The sequence below is a fragment of the Canis lupus genome, chromosome 1, assembly GCF_048164855.1.
Source record: "Canis lupus baileyi chromosome 1, mCanLup2.hap1, whole genome shotgun sequence".
NCBI classification, from domain to species: Eukaryota; Metazoa; Chordata; class Mammalia; order Carnivora; family Canidae; genus Canis; species Canis lupus.
Window position 1 is genome coordinate 70,144,637 of NC_132838.1, and position 19,430 is coordinate 70,164,066.

The 19,430-nt window shown below is 44.3% G+C and overlaps 1 protein-coding gene across 4 annotated transcripts in view; it reads right to left on the reverse strand.

Annotated features, from left to right (window-relative positions):
• Window positions 1–19,430, reverse strand: part of EPB41L2 (erythrocyte membrane protein band 4.1 like 2) — a 193,570-nt gene that overhangs the window by 103,434 nt on the left and 70,706 nt on the right. The window contains exon 2 of one of the 4 annotated variants that reach the window (XM_072833939.1): window positions 12,772–12,891. The exons of 2 other annotated variants lie outside the window; for them this stretch is intronic. The gene's annotated coding sequence lies outside the window, so the exon portion shown is untranslated. Of the gene's footprint in view, window positions 1–12,771; window positions 12,892–15,612; window positions 15,768–19,430 lie in introns of those variants that run through there. One more of the 4 variants, XM_072833938.1, reaches the window with a different exon arrangement.

Genomic DNA, 19,430 nt, shown 5'->3' on the forward strand with positions numbered 1-19,430 from the left:
GCCCCCGCTCACACGCTCTCTCTAAAATAAATGAATCTTTAAAAATAAGTAAATAAATCTGAAAGTAAATGGTGTCTCAAGTTCACATAAGCAAAGAGGGACTTGTTCAAGTATAACTCCCCCAGGGACAGTGTGGGAAAAAAAAAAAGGAACAGCAGAGACAGTACACGCTCCCCTCTCTTGCCAAAGATAAAAGGCCTGGCATCCTGGCCAGTAACAAACTCTCCAGCTATCTTCCAAAGTGGTACAAACCTCAATAGTTCAAAAAACAAAATAACGCTTGTTCTTTTTTAAAGATTTATCAAGATATAATTCACATATAATAAAAAAATCACCCATTTAAATTCTAGTTAATCATCTTAAGTCTATTCAAAAGGGTTGTACAATCACCACCACTCTCTAATTCTAGAATATTCTCATCATCCCCAAAAGGAACTTTGTAATCTATTAATAGTTACTGTCCATTAGCCCCTCCTCCCAGCTCCTGGTAATTACTTTCAATCCTCATGGATTTGCCTCTTCTAGACATTTCAAATAGATGGAATTACACAACGTGGCGTTTTCACGGAGCGCAGTGCTTTCAAGGGTCGTCCATGCTGCAGCACGCATCAGTAGTGAACCTGTTTCTTAAAATATTCTTCACCATCTTTTGCAAATCATGTATCTGGTAAGAGTCTAGTAACCGGATTATTGCAAAGAACTCCTATAACTTGTCAAAAAAAACCAGAAGATTCTTAATGGGAAAAGAATTTTGAGTACACGTTTCTCCACAGAAAATATACAAATGGCCAATAAGCCCTGGAAACCATGCTCACCGTCATCAGTCTTTAGTAAGACACAAACCCAAACCGGGTCGGGAAAGCTTAGAGCTCTCGACCTTGACAGTGAGAATGTAAAATGGTGCAGCCACTTTGGGAAAGTTTCTCAAAAAAGTTACAGTCACCCATGTGACCTAGCAACTCACCCCTAGATATGCACCCAAGAGAAATGAAAACCCAGGTTCGCAGGAAAACTTGTAAATGAATATTCCTGACAACCTGCTTCATAATAGTCAAAAACTAGGAAGGACCCACATGCCTGCCAACCATGAACGTTGAGAGTCCATACAACAGAACGTCAAGTCGTGCGAGCACTGAGGTACGACATACGGGGTCATACACAGGCTCTGAAAACATTATTCTAAGTGAAAAAAATACAAAAGGCCACATGTGGTATGATTCCACTTACATGAAATTTCCAGAATAAGCAAATCCCCACAAAGTAGGTTAGTGGTTGCAAAGGACTGGAAGATGGAGAGAACAGGGAGCAACTGCTAGTAGGTACAGGGTCTCCTTTGGGGGTGATGGAATGTTCTGGAACTAGGCCGTGGTAATGGCTGTACAGCCCTGTGAACACACTGAGAATCACTCAACTGTGAGCTTTAAAGGTGTGAGATCTCAATAATAAGAAATAGTTTTAAAAATGTTAGTTGTGGGGCCCCTAGGTGGCTCAGTCACTTAAGCGTCGGCCTCCTGATTTCAGCTCAGGTCACAATCTCAGGGTCATGAGATCGAGCCCCACATCAGGGTCTGCACTGGGCACAGGGTCTGCTTGGCCCTCTCCCTCTGCTCCTCCCCGTGCTCACGCCCACACTCTCTCTCACAAATAAAATCTTAAAAAAAAAAAAAAAAAGGTTACTTGCTTCTGATGCGGGAGGGTGAGGACGTTCAGCCGGCCTGCCTCCGCTGAACATGCCGGGCACATGAACAAGGAAGGACTGCCTGCCTTCGAGAAGCTGACAGGGGAAGGCGGCGGGCAGGTAAGTCGAGAGCACGGGGGGCCCCTGAGCCGCTGGCAAGTGACATGCCTTCTCCCAGGCAAGGGAGTCACCGTCGGGCGCGGCCTGGCACAGGCAATGGCCAACAGGACAGCGTCCACCACAGGAACCCATGCACCGCACACGCCGTGGCAGTGGAGACGGGGCTCGCGGCAGCGAGGCAGCAAGGATAGGTGTGGGCAGTGGGCAAGCCAAGACGTACACGTGCCTCTGGATCACACCGAGGAAGGCCTCAAGGGTGACAGAAACGAGGAGTCACACGGCATCTTCCGAGGAGTAATGCCATCAGGCCCGTGGGGTAGACGGCCCGGCCACGAGGTGCGGGATGGGGGGAGCCTGTCCCAACTGCCCACACAACAAGGGGGGGGGGGTCACACGCTGGTGGCAGCAAGTTGAAGGGGGGGAAGTCGAAGCCAGGACCATGGGAGACCCGCCGCCGGAACAGGGAACCCAAGGAAAAGAGGCTCAGATGCAACCGGTTTTGAATTCACTGCACTGACCCATCTGTCGAGCCGACCTCCTGTCGCACGGCCTCGAGCAGAGACGGGGGGATGCAGTGGATCCGGGGCCCACATCCTGGGTGACGGCTCAAGGCACCAAAGATCCAGATGCCACCAAGAGGGACAGCGTAGTTGGAGACCAGAGGGTCCGAAGGGCCTTCCCCGCGCCCAGCATCCCCGGGCCCGGCGGGGAAGGCTGAGCGCCGAGGAAGGCGCAGGAGAGCAGGAGGGGAGGAGGGAGGACCTCCGGCCTGGGCTCCCGGGCAGAGGGGCCAGGGGACCGGACACTTACCCCGGCCCACCCGCCAGGCCTTGGCCTCCCCGGCTCCACCTGTCCGGCGGCCGCAGACTAGTCCCCACTACATCCCCACCACGTGAGGCGCGGCCTGTAGGGACACATCCCTCCGTGCCCATGTCGGCCTCCAGCACCGTGTCGGGCAAATTGGGAAGTGAACCCACAGTCCCAGCAGCATGGCCACAGAGCTTCCAGGCTGTTCTGCCGTGAGAAAGGTTATCCCCAACATTCCTGAAGAGCAAGCACCGCTGATCTTGCACACTATGGAACTATACTGTGTCTTCAGGTAGTTTTTTGGAGAAAATATTAGTTCGATATAAACTAATACGTGAAAAATATTAAGGCATCACCTTCAACTAGGACGACGAGACACATGATTTGTTGTTAAGTCACTATAAAGCTGACATTAAGGGGCAGCCCAGGTGGCTCAAACGTTTAGCACTGCCTTCAGCCCAGGGCGTGATCCTGGAGACCCAGGATCGAGTCCCGCATCAGGCTCCTGGCATGGAGCCTGCTTCTCCCTCTGCCTGTGTCTCTGCCTCTCTCTCTCTCTCTCTCTCTCTCTCTCATGAATAAATAAAATATTAAAAAAAAAAAGCTGACATTAAGGAGCTGAAATGAAAGCTCGGGTAAATAGAATGAAGTTACTATTCATAAACCTAAGTTATTTTTTTTCCCTCAATCTATTTAAACTAAAAAAAAAAAAAAAAAAGAAAATTCACCCTTTTCTCCCACTTCTACATCTGAGAACCACCAGCTGTCCTCTTTATCAGGTTGGTTTTAATTTCCCCACATAAGAGATGTTAAGGTGTCTTTCTCCAACATTTCACTTAGCGTGACGCTCTCCAGATCCACCCAAGCCATTACAAATGGCAAGAATTCATTCTTGTTTATGAACAAATATGTGTGTGTGTCACAAATTCCTTATCCATCCACCCATCAATGAAAACTTAGGTTGTTTCCACGCGTTGGCTGCTGTAAGCAATGCTACAGTGAACATGGGATGCATACACCTCTGAGTTAGTGTGCTTTCATTTTCTTCTGATAAATATCCAGAAAAGGAATTAATTTAAATTTTCTGTGGAACTTCCCTTCTGTTTTCTCCAGTGGCTCTATCACTAGTAGGTATTTAAAATTTAAAGTCATGTCTCCCAATAAGACCTTTACCTCAGTTCTTGAACTAGCCCCATATTGCACAGAAGGTCTTTTTCCTTCTTTTATTTTTTAAGATTTTATTTAAATTCAATTTGCCAACAGGTAAGCATAACACTCGGTGCTCATCTCATCATGTGCCCTCCTTAATGCTTGTCACCCAGTTTCCTTCTTTAAGGTGCCATTTTCCATGTACCACGTAAGTGGAGAATATTATTTACATTAATCATGAAACGACCAAGGTTGATTTTTAGTATATACTCATTTTAAGAGTTGAGTCAATGTCCTGGTAAAAACTGAAATAAAAATGTCCTGCTCTTATTCAAGCTAATCCAGATAATTGGTAACTTTCTAATTACTTTGGCTGTAAGAAATAACCTGGAGACCAAACAAGTAATGTTCATTTTTGGTCAAAATATTTTAGAAGCAATGAAATATGAAACTTAAAAAATAATAAAATAAAATTAAAATTAAAAAAAATTTAAAAATAAAAATAAATTTAAAAAAGCAATGAAATATGAAACTAAACTTTCCACTATGTTAGAAGCATTAATATTTGCATTTTAATCATAAAGCTGTCACTTACTGTGTCAGACATCATTCATAATTTCTGCTCTTGAAAACATCCTACAGGGGAGGTATTATCCTCATTGTATATGTAATAAGCAAAGGGTAAAAGTTAAGTGATTTGTCCAAGGCTCCTGACAGAGGCCCACACACCCCTGTATCTCATAACTGCACTGTTTGCAATGACTGACCAACCAGGGCTCTTGGCGTAGTCCTCAAGGAAAATCCATGCCAGTTTATGAAAATGATGATAGAAGAGGATTCTATCCTGTGATTTACCATAATTAGGGTTGCCCCCCGCCCCCTGCAATAAGAAATTTATAGATGAGTAACCATCACAAAGGAAATCATATTTGAATGTTATTATTGGCTCCATAATCACAGCTGAGCTGGTGGACAGAAAGTAGAGACCAGGTGCTGACAGAAAGAGCACAGATGACCACACCATTAACAAGCCTCCACAAGGGGCGCCCGGGGGGCTCAGTAGTTGAGCCTAGGCCTTCAGCCCAGGCCGTGATCCGTGATCTGGGCGGGGGTCCCGGGATCAAGTCCCGCGTCGGGCTCCCTACGTGGAGCCTGCTTCTCCCTCTGCCTGTGTCTCTGCCTCTCTCTCTCTCTGTCTCTCATAGATAAATACATAAAATCTTTAAAAAAAAAGAGAAGCCTCATAAAGTAGTCTTCCTCAATCACTACTGTATTCACACTTTTAAGTTGAAGAACCTCAGAGCCGATCAGGATCATCCATCCAAACACACGTTACATGATAAAAAAGCAGGAGGGAGGTGGGTGGGGAATGGGCTACCGGGGTGAAGGGTATCAAGGACAGCACTTGCTGTGATGAGCGCTGGGTGTTGTACGCTGCTGCTGAATCACTCAATTCTACTCCCGAAACCAATACTGCACTGTATGTGAACTAACTAAACTTTAAATAAAAATTAAAAGAAAAAAAAAACAAGATAAACAGTAGAACTGGGGAATTGTATAAAAAAATGTATTTTGTAATTACTCAAAAATAAGGGTGGGTATAATTCTACGTAAATAAGTACACTCTTAAAATAGTTTCAAGAGATCAACAAAAGCTCAAACCTAAACACTACGTTCTTTGTTGACATAATGGTTTCTTGAACAAATTACCACCATCAAGAAAACATGATTATAGCACATCCATTCACCATAATTATCATGCCTGTGACTCTCAAGAGTTTCAAATGTGGATAAGCCTTTAAAGTCCATCACCCACTAAAATGGCAACTCCTGCAGTGGAATGCAAGCCCCCCTCCCACCCCCATGAAAGCCCCGTCAGGGCTGGGATCTTTCTTCTCTTCACTGCTCTGTTCCCAGCACCTAGACTGGCGGGTAGGGGTACCACGCAGAGTGCTGTGAAACTGCCTAGTCTGATACACTCAATTTTATCTTATCAACAAGGAAACGGAGGCTCAGAAACACAGGAGGTTTGCCCAAGATCACAAAGCTGGACTAGGGAAGCCAAACGCAGAACTGTGATTTCCCAAATGCTCATTCCACTAATTACATATTATAAATACAATTACAAACACCTAAAATCCATCACTAGTATGGTTATGTGACATATAACATACTAAGACCCTTCTGCTTATCAGCAACCAGAAAGTATACTGCTGTGCACAGCCAGCCCATTACACAAGCGTGTGGCTCTGACACAATTATCACGTTGGCATTCTCCATCTGGGTCGGCAGCGCCGGTTCATTACTGTAATGGCTCCATGAGAAAAAGCACGCATCACTTACCACGCGACCGAGCGGAAAACCATCAACAGAGGGTCAGCCCTGGTTAGGTAAGGAGTATGTTACACAAAACCATTCTTTTTGTCTTACCTTTATTTTTATTTTTTTAACGATTTCATTTATCCACTCATGAGAGACACAGAGAGAGGGGCAGAGACCCAGGCAGAGGGAGAAGCAGGCTCCATGCAGGGAGCCTGATGTGGGACTCAATCCCGGGACTCTGGGATAAGGCCCTGGGCTGAGCCACCGGGGTCGCCCTTTGTCTTACCTTTAAAATGCGAGGTCGGTTCCCAGGCACTATCTCTAGCGCTATCCCAAAACCTGCCACCCAACGGGTGCCCTCATCAGAGCCACAACAAGCGAGGCCAAGCAGATACACTACTCTAGACACTCCTGCAGAGAGCTTCAAGCAAGGGGTTCCTGCTAATTATTGGGTCCAGACGTTTCCTTAAAACCTTGAGAGACCAGAGCCACTCTGCGAGCCCTCGATGCTAATAAGATGCCCGTACAGGGACAAGGCAGGTGCTGCGGCCAGCGGATGGCTCTCACCCTTGGCTGAGATCAGACCTCCAACAGGAGGCCTTGGATTTCTATCAACAAAGCTCGGTCCATCAGACAGCGGAGCACAGATTTGCAAATGGAAAAGTAGGATTTCTAACCTCCCAAGTGATGGTAAGGGAACCAAGAGGCTTTCCTGTGAACTTAGAGGAAGACATTTAGTTGTGCAACAAACAGACCTCTGTGACATGGGCAATGTGGGGACAGCTTCAATTCTGCCACTTTCTGGGTCTGACAAAACTGGTTTTCATCTACTGTGACTCAGCCACGGGGCATACAGGGCAACTTTCTAATACCCACAATCACTTGCTTATGTCCAGCTCCTCCAACAGCTACGGCCCAAGACAAGGTACTTAAATACCCAACCATGTTCCCTGGAAGCATCGAATGTGAGAGAAAAACAAAAACAGTAACCCCAATGTAAGAATGATTCAGCAGCCACCTAACTACTCAGGAAAGAGTAAGAGCTGTGCTTCTCAAATACATATGGCAAGAAAAAGGAGAGGATGGGGAAAGGAGGACAACGAAAGGGAAGAAAAAGGGAAGAAGAATGTCTGGAGAGGAAGGAGCAACAAAGCAGGCCGAGCGCATGTGATTCCTCTGTCCCTTGTAGGTTTATTTTTCTCAAGCGTTAAAAGGTCCCATATCCCATATTCAAATACGTGCAGCTACATCCCACAGAGACAATCTGTTAGTCTGAGTTCTCTATATGCTGAGGATGAACAAGGGATGTTTTTAAACGACCCAATGCTGCCCACCCCAGTTACCTTAATAACACACCCTATGACTTGTGTTTTTAAGGGATAAAGAATCTATGAGAGAGTCAGAACTCTTTCTGTAAAGATACAAGCTAGCATCTGGCTTAAATTAAACCCACATACACAAAAGATAGAACCGTTGCCCTGGGCTAGCGCAAGCCTGGACAGGGTCAGGTTACACTCAGAGCACCATTTCCTCCACCTCTCTCTCTTCACAGAACTCCAGTTTTGCTGGGCTTTTCTCTCCTCCACACACAGGCCAGGGAGGTGGGCTCCAGGCTGGCCCACAAGGCAGCGATCTACTCATGGAAGGCCACGCTGGTTCCCCTTCCCCTGCCAAGATGACACGCACAACACGCCTCCTGGGAGGCTTCCAGAAAGATCCCTCCCCGTGGAGAGTGCCCCACGCTAAAGGCCCCTGCTCTGCCTCCGAGCACCGTGCCCCTGACCCCCGGAAATGCCGTGCCCACCGTCGTATCCGGGAAGGGAGACCGGCCAAGGACCGGGGGACACAGCGGAGCCGGCACGCCGCACAAGGCCAGGCTCTACACTTGAGCTTCGCATTATGTGAAACAACACAGTTCCCACCAGGAACAAGGGACACGGTGGCGCCAGGGGTTTCAGTCCTGCAGCCACTCTCAGACTCCCCATATTCCGAGGCAAGCACCGAAAACGGAGCTCTGGGCCGCCTGGGTGGCTCAGTGGGTTAAGTACCTGACTCGATTTCAGCTCAGGTCTTGATCTCCGGGTCATGAGTTCGAGCCCTGTGTTGGGCTCCATGCTGGGTGTGGAGCTTACTTTAAAACAAAAACAAAGGGATCCCTGGGTGGCGTAGCAGTTTGGCGCCTGCCTTTGGCCCAGGGCGCGATCCTGGAGACCCGGGATCGAATCCCACGTCGGGCTCCCAGTGCATGGAGCCTGCTTCTCCCTCTGCCTGTGTCTCTGGCCCTCTCTCTCTCTCTCTCTCTCTCTCTCTCTCTGTGTGACTATCATAAATAAATAAAAATTTTAAAAAAATATAGACACATTAAAAATAAATACTAAAACAAAAACAAAGTGGTTAAAAATAAATAGATGAGCCTTAAGAAACTGGAAACACACAGGAACTACCTCAGGTGGGTCATGGCCCTCATACCTAAGAGCCGTGCTTGTCAAATCGTCCCATTTTTCCCTGATGCACAAATTCTTAGAGCCTACTATCAAAGTTAATATCTAAGGTAGGATAAATGACAAATTCTTCATCCTAACAACTGTAAATAAGAATGAGATCTTAGAGTTCCTCAAAGTGTAAGACTCTGTTTCTTCATACACTGGGAGGGCCCCCCAATCCAATGAAAATCTGGACATAATTTTCAATACTGTTCAATTCCAGTAACACCTAAGACAAGTGCTAAGAATCTTATTTGTTAAAAGCCAAGTTCTTGCTGCTTTCATTAAGATGACGAGCATGGGATGATGTACGGAATTGCTGAATCACTATACAGCACACCTGAAACTAATACAACACTGTACAGTAACTACACTGGAATTAAATAAAAAAAAAAAAAAGACATCAAGAAAGGTCTGGGCAATGTGAAGTCTTCTCTAAAGCAACTAGGGTCATCCCCAAAACAGACACCTTTTCCTAGAATGTGCAGAAGTCATTAAGGATCCCAGTACTTACTGGATTCCAGTACTTACTGGATTATCGTTCTCATCTCCAACATGCACACAAACCTTGTCCTACCGGACCCTCCAACAGCACACACTAATCGAAGTGACAGAGACATCCCGACCTCTGCTGGCTCCTCATTAAGCAATTATGCATGGTGTGCTCAGAAATATTGACGAACTGCATTGAATTCCTTCTCTCAGACGGGGCCCCAATTTTTTTTTTTTTCTTTTAAACAGCCAGAGCTAGATCTCCATTCTTTCTGTGCGAAGCTATCTAATCTTTGGATAAAATAACACAGTGGTTTGGACATCAAGTCTGGGAACTTAAAAAGACCAGGATTAGAATTCCAGCTGTGTCTCCTACTAGCCATGTAATAACCATGGAGGCTATCCAGCCTTGCTGAAGTTCATTTTCCTCATAAGCAAAACAGGTATAGAATACACACTCACTGGGGTGCTTGAAGGATTAAATTAGATGCTATACATAATGTGCCTAGCACACAGTAAACTCCTAATAAATGGTGGGCCGCTGTCATCAAATAGAGGTTCCGGGGAAAAAAGGGACTCTGCTCCTTTGTTCACTAAAAATAAAATAGTAACAGAACAGAAATGATAGTGATGATATCACCTATTTGCTGAGCATTGTTCTAGAGACTCTGCATGTGGCGACTGCTTTAATCTTCACGACTCTTTGAAGTAGGAACTAAGAATATTCCCGTGTGATAGATGAAGGAGGAAAGACAAGATAAAGGATTTACACAAAGCTACATAAACACATGGAAGAGCTGGGATTCAGCCCAAAGGTCCGGCTCCAGGTCTTCCGCAACACTGCCCTCAGTCCCAAACAACGTCGCTATCACGTGACTGATGCCTAGCACGGTGCCTGACACTTCGTGATCTGTAGAAAAAAGCAAAACTCAGACTCTCACTACCCACTTGCTGATCTGCCGTCCTAAGCAATATGTTCTAACCGGTCCCTGATAAATCTCACCTATTTTCGGGATGTCGATCGTATAATTTAGGCCCTTCTCTCGGAAGGAAGGTTTCTCGAGGCCTTTCACACATAGGTAGCAGACACAGCAATGGAAATGAAAAGAACCCCGCTCTCAGCCCAGTGAGGGGCAGAGGTAGCAAGACCAGCTTTAATATAGATTCCAAACACTCATCACTAATTCAGAAATGTGGGTCATTTAGACTCAGAAACTACTACTCATTTGAAAAGCTAACGGTTTTCTTCGAAGCCATCAGCGTCCTATCTTCAGGAAGCCACACAATGGGCCTCACGGGAACTCTTGGTGAAACACTCCAAAAAGGCATCATGCTTTTTAAAGAGCACTTAATTTTCATTCTCAATTGTGTTTGCTAGGTATGTATTTGCTCTCTAGCAAAATTTAAGTGACTCGAATAAAAAAGCCAAATAAAACAGTCCTGGTTATAAATTCCTTCAACGACAACAACAACAACAACAACAACAAAAAAAAAAAACTTTCAATTTTGAAATGGCTAAGGCTGACTAGCCCCCAACGAGGGGCAGAAAGTGAAATACAGAGTTAAGAGGAATACAAAGGACGCAAACGTATGAAAACGTCTCCATCACGCGCCTAGTACAAGAAACGAAAATTAAAGATTCAGAATGGAAAAATCCAAAAGCTTTATCATGTAATCACTGAACAAGACGACAGGGACAGAGGGGCATTCTTAAATTACTGCCAGAAGAGAAAACGGCATGAAATTCAACTTGTCAGCGGCTGTCAGAATTCCAAACGTGCAACTCTCACCAATTATCCTGCTTGCAGGAACAAATTCCACACATACACCTGCACACGTGTAACGTAAAATAATTCTGTACGGGTGACTCGCCGTGACATCGTAATAGCAAACGATCAATGCCCATCGATAGGTGACATTATACAGCTGAATCCCACGTAACTGTAAAGAAATAAAAAGAAGGTATCCATCCCAGTTACAGAAATATCTCCCAGTTACACTGTTAAGTATAAAAAGCAAGATTCAGATAGCACACCTGATGTACGACACCTTACAGGCTGAAAGCCAGGTATGCGCCAGTTATAAATACGTGAATACACATACACATATTTGCATCCATAGGAACAAAAAATAGGGAAGGACACAGAAGAGAAAGGGCAACGATTACAGGGAATGCTGAGAGGACACTAGGTAGATGAGGTACAGACCTACAAATATGGGAGCCAAATTTTTCAGGGAGAAGTTTGCACAAACTGAAGAACGTAAAAGTTTTCTTAAGAGGACAGTATTTTGCATGAACATATCCCACGCATGAGTCTGCTTCCGTGGAGATGATCCAAATGCCACAATTGCCATAAGCGACAGCGCCTTTTCACCTTGCTCTGTCCTCATAAATGAGCCGTATGAGTACAAAAGCCTTCCAATCTATTGCAGCTCAAAAGTAGCATTAAGAGAGCTTGAAATAAAATTGATTTTCTGGCATATGAAGTTTAAGCTCGCTTCTATCTCAAAGAGGTGGACACTTCGAGTGGCCTCCAAGTCAGCCTACATGACGAATCCACCCCTTACCCTACACAGGCTGCTCTCCTCAGCAGGGAAAGCTCAAAACCTAAGCTTTTAGAGCAACTGGACATCTTTTAAGTAAATCAATTCTTCTTTGGAAGATCCTGTGAGCATGATTCTTTCCACCTACGTGGCTGCTGTCTGGTACCTACATGTGAAAGGACTCAAGAAACAGTCTTTTCCAGAGAAGGCTTCTATGGCTCCGGAGAATGAGCCTTGCTCATCTTTAGCTTTTTCCCCTATGGTGTAGGGTGAAGACAAGAAGGCATCTTGGCTAACAGGAACACTGGTTTAAAAAAAAAAAAAAAAAAAAGGAACACTGGTTTACGTGCAGGTAGGCCAAAAAAATTATTCCTATTCTCTCCTGGAGGAGTAAAAACAGGGAACTTGGAAACGGATTTCTTTAAGTGTCAAAAAAAATTGTTTAAAGGGAAATAAAACAGATTGGGAAGATTCTTATTAAACTTCTAAGCCGATCACACATAAACATCCCCGACCTGTCAGCGGCATCCTCCACATTTACAGGGAAAAGCACGAACAAAACTGGCCTGACAAGCACAAGGTCATGTCTCCTGTCTACACCTCTTCCCTGCCCACTTCTGCTCCTAAACTCACATTAAGAGGGTAACTCTTTTCTGCAGATGAGTAACTACATGTTTCTGGTGCAGCGTTATGCATCTGGCGGCTTCTCGATAAAACGTCTTTTGTGATGTTCCTTGTACTTGGGAAACATCTGTGCCCGCACCATACAACATTCCACAGAAGAGAAAAATACCCTAATGTGCAGTTTCTTCCAATGACATCCACAGCCAGGCTCAGAGCAGAGCCAACACCAGCACTCTCTCCTCCTCCTAACAGGCACCCGGGAGCGGGCTTTTTCTGAGGCTCATCCCACAACTAACTTCCAATAGGATCCTTCCCCAGCCCCATCAGGAAACTCACTTGGTACCAACTGGTAACCTACCACCAGTCTAATATTATTTCTGCATGAATAAAACTCTAAATTCTTTAGCTAAAATTCTTTAGTTCAGTAGGCTTTTCCCAAATAAGCTAACGACAAATCCACCAAGGTTAACTGCACAGGATAAACGCACAGGCTGCAGACGCTGCATTTTAGTAGGTCATAAGACAAAGTCTTGTCAAAATCAATCAACTCACCACACTATGACAAGGCCACCAAGCTGCAGCCTACACTGATCTCCCACTTCCAAATCCTCTTCTCCGTAAGCTTTGGAACACTGCAGTCAACAGGCATAAATATCTGAACCTCGTCGAAAACTATAATTCACTTTTAAAATGTTGATCGTTAGCTCTTCTTCCATTTTAAATATTTACAGCCCTACCAAAGAGCCATGCCCGTGCACAGCACATGTTCTTAAAATAGGAGACACTAAACTGAGGACTTTTCTAGCTGAGGTAAGCAGATCCAAATGTTGACACTAGTCTGGCTGGTCGGCAGAAGGTGCTGCAGACTGTTAGCATATGGACCATCCGAGGCTGCCGTGAGAAAAGCAACTGTCCCCAGGCGGGAAAAGCTGTGACTACAATGGAATTAGAGACATGCCATTTGGAACGCCTCAAGCCTTTCTCCCCAGCCACCCCCCCCCCCCCCCAAGTATTTCTACTCTGAGCTTTAGTTTAGTTCAAAAACTATTTTATTTAGTAAAAGCTTCAAACACGGACTTCTTGGGTGGGGCTGGCTAGGACATATTTTTGCTTTAGCTAAATACATTTCTTTCTTTGGAGGGAAGAGTCTCAAAATTCAACATTTGTAAACCTGATTCGGTACAGAATCCTGCTGGAGAACATGCCAGGATGTGCATCCAACCTTCGAGATCCAACAAAAATTCAAGAACCCCAGATGTCAAGGCTTAATATTTCCCTTTCCAACTTTGTGATCCAGTAGGATGTTACCCTAGAGGTCACCAGCGCATCACAGGGTACGCACGGGCACACACGTGGAGGTGGGGCGGGGCGCCTGCGGCTGGCTGTCCACAGCACCAGGGTCACCTGCACAGGTATTTATTTATTCCCACACCCAGTGGCCCATCACTTTAAGAGATGGTTCTTTGCTGGGCCTCCAAAAGGAAAACCTCTCCTTCACAGGTACATACATGCCTCCCTGCCCCCAAATATGCCAGCTGGTAACTGCTTCGGCGGTCTAAGAGCAGCATTCCCTCAGGGTGGACAATCACAGACCCTGCAGAGATCATCTGGCAGTCACAGTGGTACTGCTTGTTTCATTAGAAAGGAACACTAAAGCAAGGTCCTTTTTTTTTTTTTTTAAAGGAAGTTGTCAGGTTAATAAATTATATCAAGAAAAAGCAGGAAGATAATTTTTTCTAAGCCTGGATGTCAGAAGCTGGGCAATAATGGGGAGTTGTCCCATTTCTTCAAAGTGACAACAGATGACCTATTCAGTAAAAAAAGAGGTTAATACTTATCCCTATTCAAACAGTATTTACTTAGGGTGTGACAACTGCAAAACAACATACAATTCTCGATCGCTGCTCGTGGCCACTAAGTCTGCAGATGCTAAAAAATGTGACTTCAACTCTGTGCTAACCACAGTACAAGTGCCTTTAAGCAAATGAGTTAGGCTGAAAATGAAGCAGTTTCTAAATTAAAATATGTCACCCTTTAACATGTTTAAAGAGTAACTGTAAACTATTAACCTTACACAGTGCTCATTGTGCTTTAGGAACAATTCACTTTCACACAGTATATCGTACGCCTGAATAAATCGACTGTGAACAACAGGACAAGTATGTCACATAAACCAACTAGCTCCATTATTCTCATAGGTCAAGCCTGAAAAAGCAATTATGTTAAAGATAACTGGACAAAATTCAACATCTGCCTAGAAAAATGCACACAAGGAGGCCAAAGCTAAACTCTGGCCACACGCACGCACACAAAGGTACTTTACATAGGACTTGGATCAAATATAGCTGAACGCACCCCCTGCCAAGCAGCATACTTACCTAGGCTCCATGGACTCTGTACATTAGTATTTTCCAAATGTTCAGGCCCCTGGATATTGACACTCGCAAAAGCAAACTTTCTTCAAAAGCCAAAACAAACAAGCACATCCCACAAAACCCACTGCTACAACAGAAATGTCCTCAAATCTCCCCCCTTAAAATACATACGCAGCTTTTTTAAAGTACATGGAGCCCGCTGTCTGCTGTTCCCTCATTAGAAGCCTGGGAAGCTGATGGGAACCCAGCTCCCAAAAGCCTACAGAGCAGGACCGGCCCCACCCAGGTGGGACGGGGCTGGAGAAGGGCATGCCCAGCTGGGTGCCAAGCCACTTCATTCCCCAGCCAGAAAATCCACACGGGTCACAGGAAAAGTCATCTTCCCGCTGCTCGCTCTGCCCACTAAGTGAACACTTCACAGAAAGAATGGTTTTAACAACGACTGTAATTTTATGAGTCTAGTTTTTATAATCCTACTATTGCTGAAAAATTTCTCCTCAGTGTTGGTATCATTTTGGCTGTGGGTTTGCGCCTCTTAACCCTTTTTTTTCTCCCCCCCAACTTTGTTTTTTATTTCTGTCATTTGAATCCCCCTACAGAGAGACACCAAAAGCATATGTATAGAACACAGAATCGAATCTTTCTCTATAAATTATCATTTATAGATACCAAAAAAAAAAAAAACCTATAAACACATAGGTGTTTCACTTTTATGTATTGAAAACTGGACTATTTTGATTCATTTATAAAATAATTTGCTTATTCATTCAGACTGTATTTAAAAATAGAGGCTCCTTTAGATTTAAATTTATAGGTACCATCGTATGGTCACAAAGCTGCTAAGTCCCTGCTTTGTCCTTGTCAATCCTACACGAGACATGATGGATACAAAAGGTAATCCTATATCCACAGGTCATATGAATACAAATACCTAATGGAAAGCAAAACACACTCCAAGTCATTAAAGAAAAATGCATTAACTTTAAGATTCCGCTAAGAGATCTGAGAAATGACTAACCTTCCTTAATCCTACAACACCAACCCTCTGCCCTTTACATTTCCACGGTTTAAATTCAGGTGTGCGTGTATGTTCCAGTACAAATCCTCACATTAGTAAGTCAGGACCAAGAGACTGCATCTAAGGATGTACTTTCACACCCTCACTGTGCTACCGTGTTCTTAGGTCAATGAGTATTATGTGCTCACTCCACCTACAGAATCTTGAGAAAAAGTCTCTTCAAATTACTTGAGATATTTAAAACAAATGTAACATCAACATAAAAAAATATGTTATGAAACATGTTAGTGAAAATATGTCCCAGTAGCAGCTCTGAAGAGACTGATCCATCAAAATAAACAAATACAAAACACCTTTTCCTGAAATAGGTTACTCTGTGGAATCCCTAAGGCTCAGAACTCCCGCCATGCCAGGCAGCACTGCATCCAGTGAAGGTAACAATGGTAGATGTCTACAACCCATCCCAGCCATCTCTCATCACCCCTGTGCCCCCTATGCTCATAGCTCTCCTATTGCTATTGACTGAATTGTGTCCGCCCCAAAATTCACATGCTGAACTCCCACTGTGCTGATATTTGGAGCTGAGAGCTTTGGGGGAGAAGTCAATTTGGAGGAGGTCACAAGGGTGGGGCCACCATGATGAATCAGTGCCCTCATAAGAAGAGACACACCAGTCTGCTCACTCTCTCATTCTCCCCTGCTCTCTCTCACTTCACTACGTGGCAGCCAGTGACAAGCTAAGTAAGAAGGGAGCCCTCACCAGAAAGAGACCATGCTGGCACCTTGATCTTGGACGTCCAGCCTCCAGAAATGTGAGAAAATGTGCGTAAGCCACTCAGCGGTGCTGTCCTAGGGCAGCCCACGTGGATCACAGCACCTACTTTCTCAATAATACAGCCCCATGCTACTGCTCAAGCTCCTCTGCTGTCTTCAATATAAAAGATCCTGCTCCTAAGACATCTGAATTTCATTGTTTAAACAAAAGATTAAGAGAAGACAGGAAAATCAGTTTTATGGCACTATAATCTGGAAATAGAACAAACCATTCATACGGAAGATAAAAAGAGAACCCAGAAAATATAAATGAGTTTCCAAATTCATACACCCAATAAGTGGTAGAGTCAGAATTCACACCAATCAATTCCATCTGTCTCGAAAGCCAACGCGAGTGGTGGTGTATTCATACCACCATAGTGGTAATAAGCACAGCTGCTCCCCAAAGCCAACGTACCTTTCCACCAAGGTCGCATCACTGCTATTTTAACACCTTTGTTTTCCAGATGAGTAAACTGAGCCCCAAGGAGTGAAATAACTTCTCCAAGGTTACTCAGTGGGTTGCTGGCAGAGAGGTACACAAACCAAGTCCAGGGTCATTTAATCCATTCATTCCCATAAAATTTTGAACACATTAAAGTGCACAAAATGCATAAGCTGAACATCCACAAATATCTTTCCATAAAACTGTAAAATACAAGTTTATATTTATTAAATTTGTCTTGTGAAGATCCTAAGTAGTCACGTTCTGATACATGTAAAGGGGAAGTTAGGGGCACCTGGCTGGCTTGGTCAGGGGAACACATAACTCTTGGGAGTAGAGATCAATTAAGTAAAACTGCAAAAAGGTGCAGGGAGTGGAGAGATTAAAAGTTTATCCTAATTTTTTTTTAAGAATACTATTTTTTTTAAGTGCTCCAGCTTGTTGGTTGGGGTTAGAGTGTGGGACATTTTTCCTGTTACATGGGTTTGTATATAAATAGAACTTAATGTTAAATCCAGTATCATAATTTGACTTTTAAAACTGTCCTACCTTCTGCTTTATGAAAACAAAAAAATATATAATTGACCAAGATGTAGAGGACCCAATAATCTAATAGGTCACCCATAGCTCCAAAACCGTAAGAAACACAAACTCAGTACAGAAAGTAAAGTTACCAGTATTGCAGAAAGACAATGAGGAAGACCATTCCTTTTAATCCTCCCATCTTTATTCATCTAGCTTCTGTCTGAAAAGCAATTATTTGTCACAAAAGGGGAAAAAAAGCATGTATTTTTCTGGCATAACTCTATAATAACCTAAAAAGTACTCCCCAAAACTCACTGTTTTTGATTCTACTATTTTACAGAGATTCCTGATAGGAATCTAGGTACTGATTCCTACCTACCAATTGGCATACAAGACCATACTTCCAGAACAAACATGTAGAAGTTTTATCATTCTTTCAATCTGGTTGAGCTTCCACTGGTCTATAAAATGTTCTAACAGCCCACATTTCATCACTGTTATCTGATATCTGATGTCAGCAAAAAGAAAAAAAAAACCCCACTGAACTAGTTCCATGGTTTCCTATGCGTAAGTTCTCCTTTGACAACATACCACCACAGTTTAGCTTCTCTCAAGCTCTAAATCCAGAATAATTTCCACAACTGCAGGAGTCATTTGCAAAGTTTCATCCCTGCCACATTTTTTTAAATGTAATATTAGAAAGTGCTATAGATTCACAAGACTTGAAGGGAAAAAAACATCTTATAGTCCCAGATGTTTTTTTTAATGGGTTTTTAGATAAGAGAGTAGGTACAGGGGAAGACATAACAAAGAGGTGGTGGTTGGGAATCCATAATCAGAGAGTTAATGTCTTGAAAGCATCTAAAAAAGCGTCAAGGTGGAAGGATTTTTTTTTATATAATAAATTTATTTTTTATTGGTGTTCAATTTACCAACATACAGAATAACACCCAGTGCTCATCCCGTCAAGTGCCCCGCTCAGTGCCCGCCACCCATTCACCCCCACCCCCCGCCCTCCTCCCCCTTCCACCACCCCCTAGTTACCCAGAGTTAGGATTTAAGAGCTCTAACTCAGATGTCAAAAGTAGCACTGAGACTTACACACTCAGGCGAGTACGCCAAGCCAGCATTTACTCTTCAATGTATTATTTTCATTCAGTCATGTCTAGGAAACGTTTGCTAAGTTCCTCCTTTGCACCAGACACTAAGGCCTTCTTCCCCATTCCAGCCCTCAGGGAACTCACCAGTTTGGCAGGGAAGGCAGACGCATAACTAATCCTACCATGGGTAACAAGGGCTATGGCAGAGGGACAGGAAGGCCACAGCAAAGAGGACTCCTTGAGGAGGCCAAGGAAGGAATCACAGACTTACAATGTCTAGGCTCATCGGTACCATTTTAAAGGAACAAATGCTACTGCGAATAACATGGCAACGACACCCCCTTTGCCATAGGTGTTCAAATAAAAGCACCCATCAAAAAGCCTGTTGCATAAAAAGCAGAAACAAAGACCTTGCTAGCACCTGGGAAACACCCTACATCTGGCCGAGCATAGTGGAGTGCTTACAGAATTAAGAATTCAGAGCCAGAAGAGACCTCAGTGTCTGTGTACCTATAGCCCTTGCCTTTCACAGACGCGGAAGCTGAAGCCCGCAAGTCGAGGACTTGTCCAGGCTACGCAGTTAGTCTGCAGCAGAGCCCAGGCTGCAGGTCACCAGCAAATAATACCAGGCCTTTCCCCACATGGGTTACCCGGCTGCATGAGGAGGAAAGAGCAGAGCCCTAGGATGGAGAAAGCAGGCCCCAGAGGCCCCGGTTGGGCTCCCCAGTGGCAGAAGAAACCAGGAGCCTGGAGAGCAGGCACCTGGTAGGCCTCAATGTTCCCCAGCTCTGCCCCCACACTTTGGGCCCAAGAAAAGCCCTAAACCTTCCATTCCCCAAAAAAGGAGGTTTCAAAAAATAAAAAGGCCATTGCCAAGAAATCACGTACTCTTTGCCATCTGAAAGAACATTAAATTCATAATCAAAGAGTCTGAT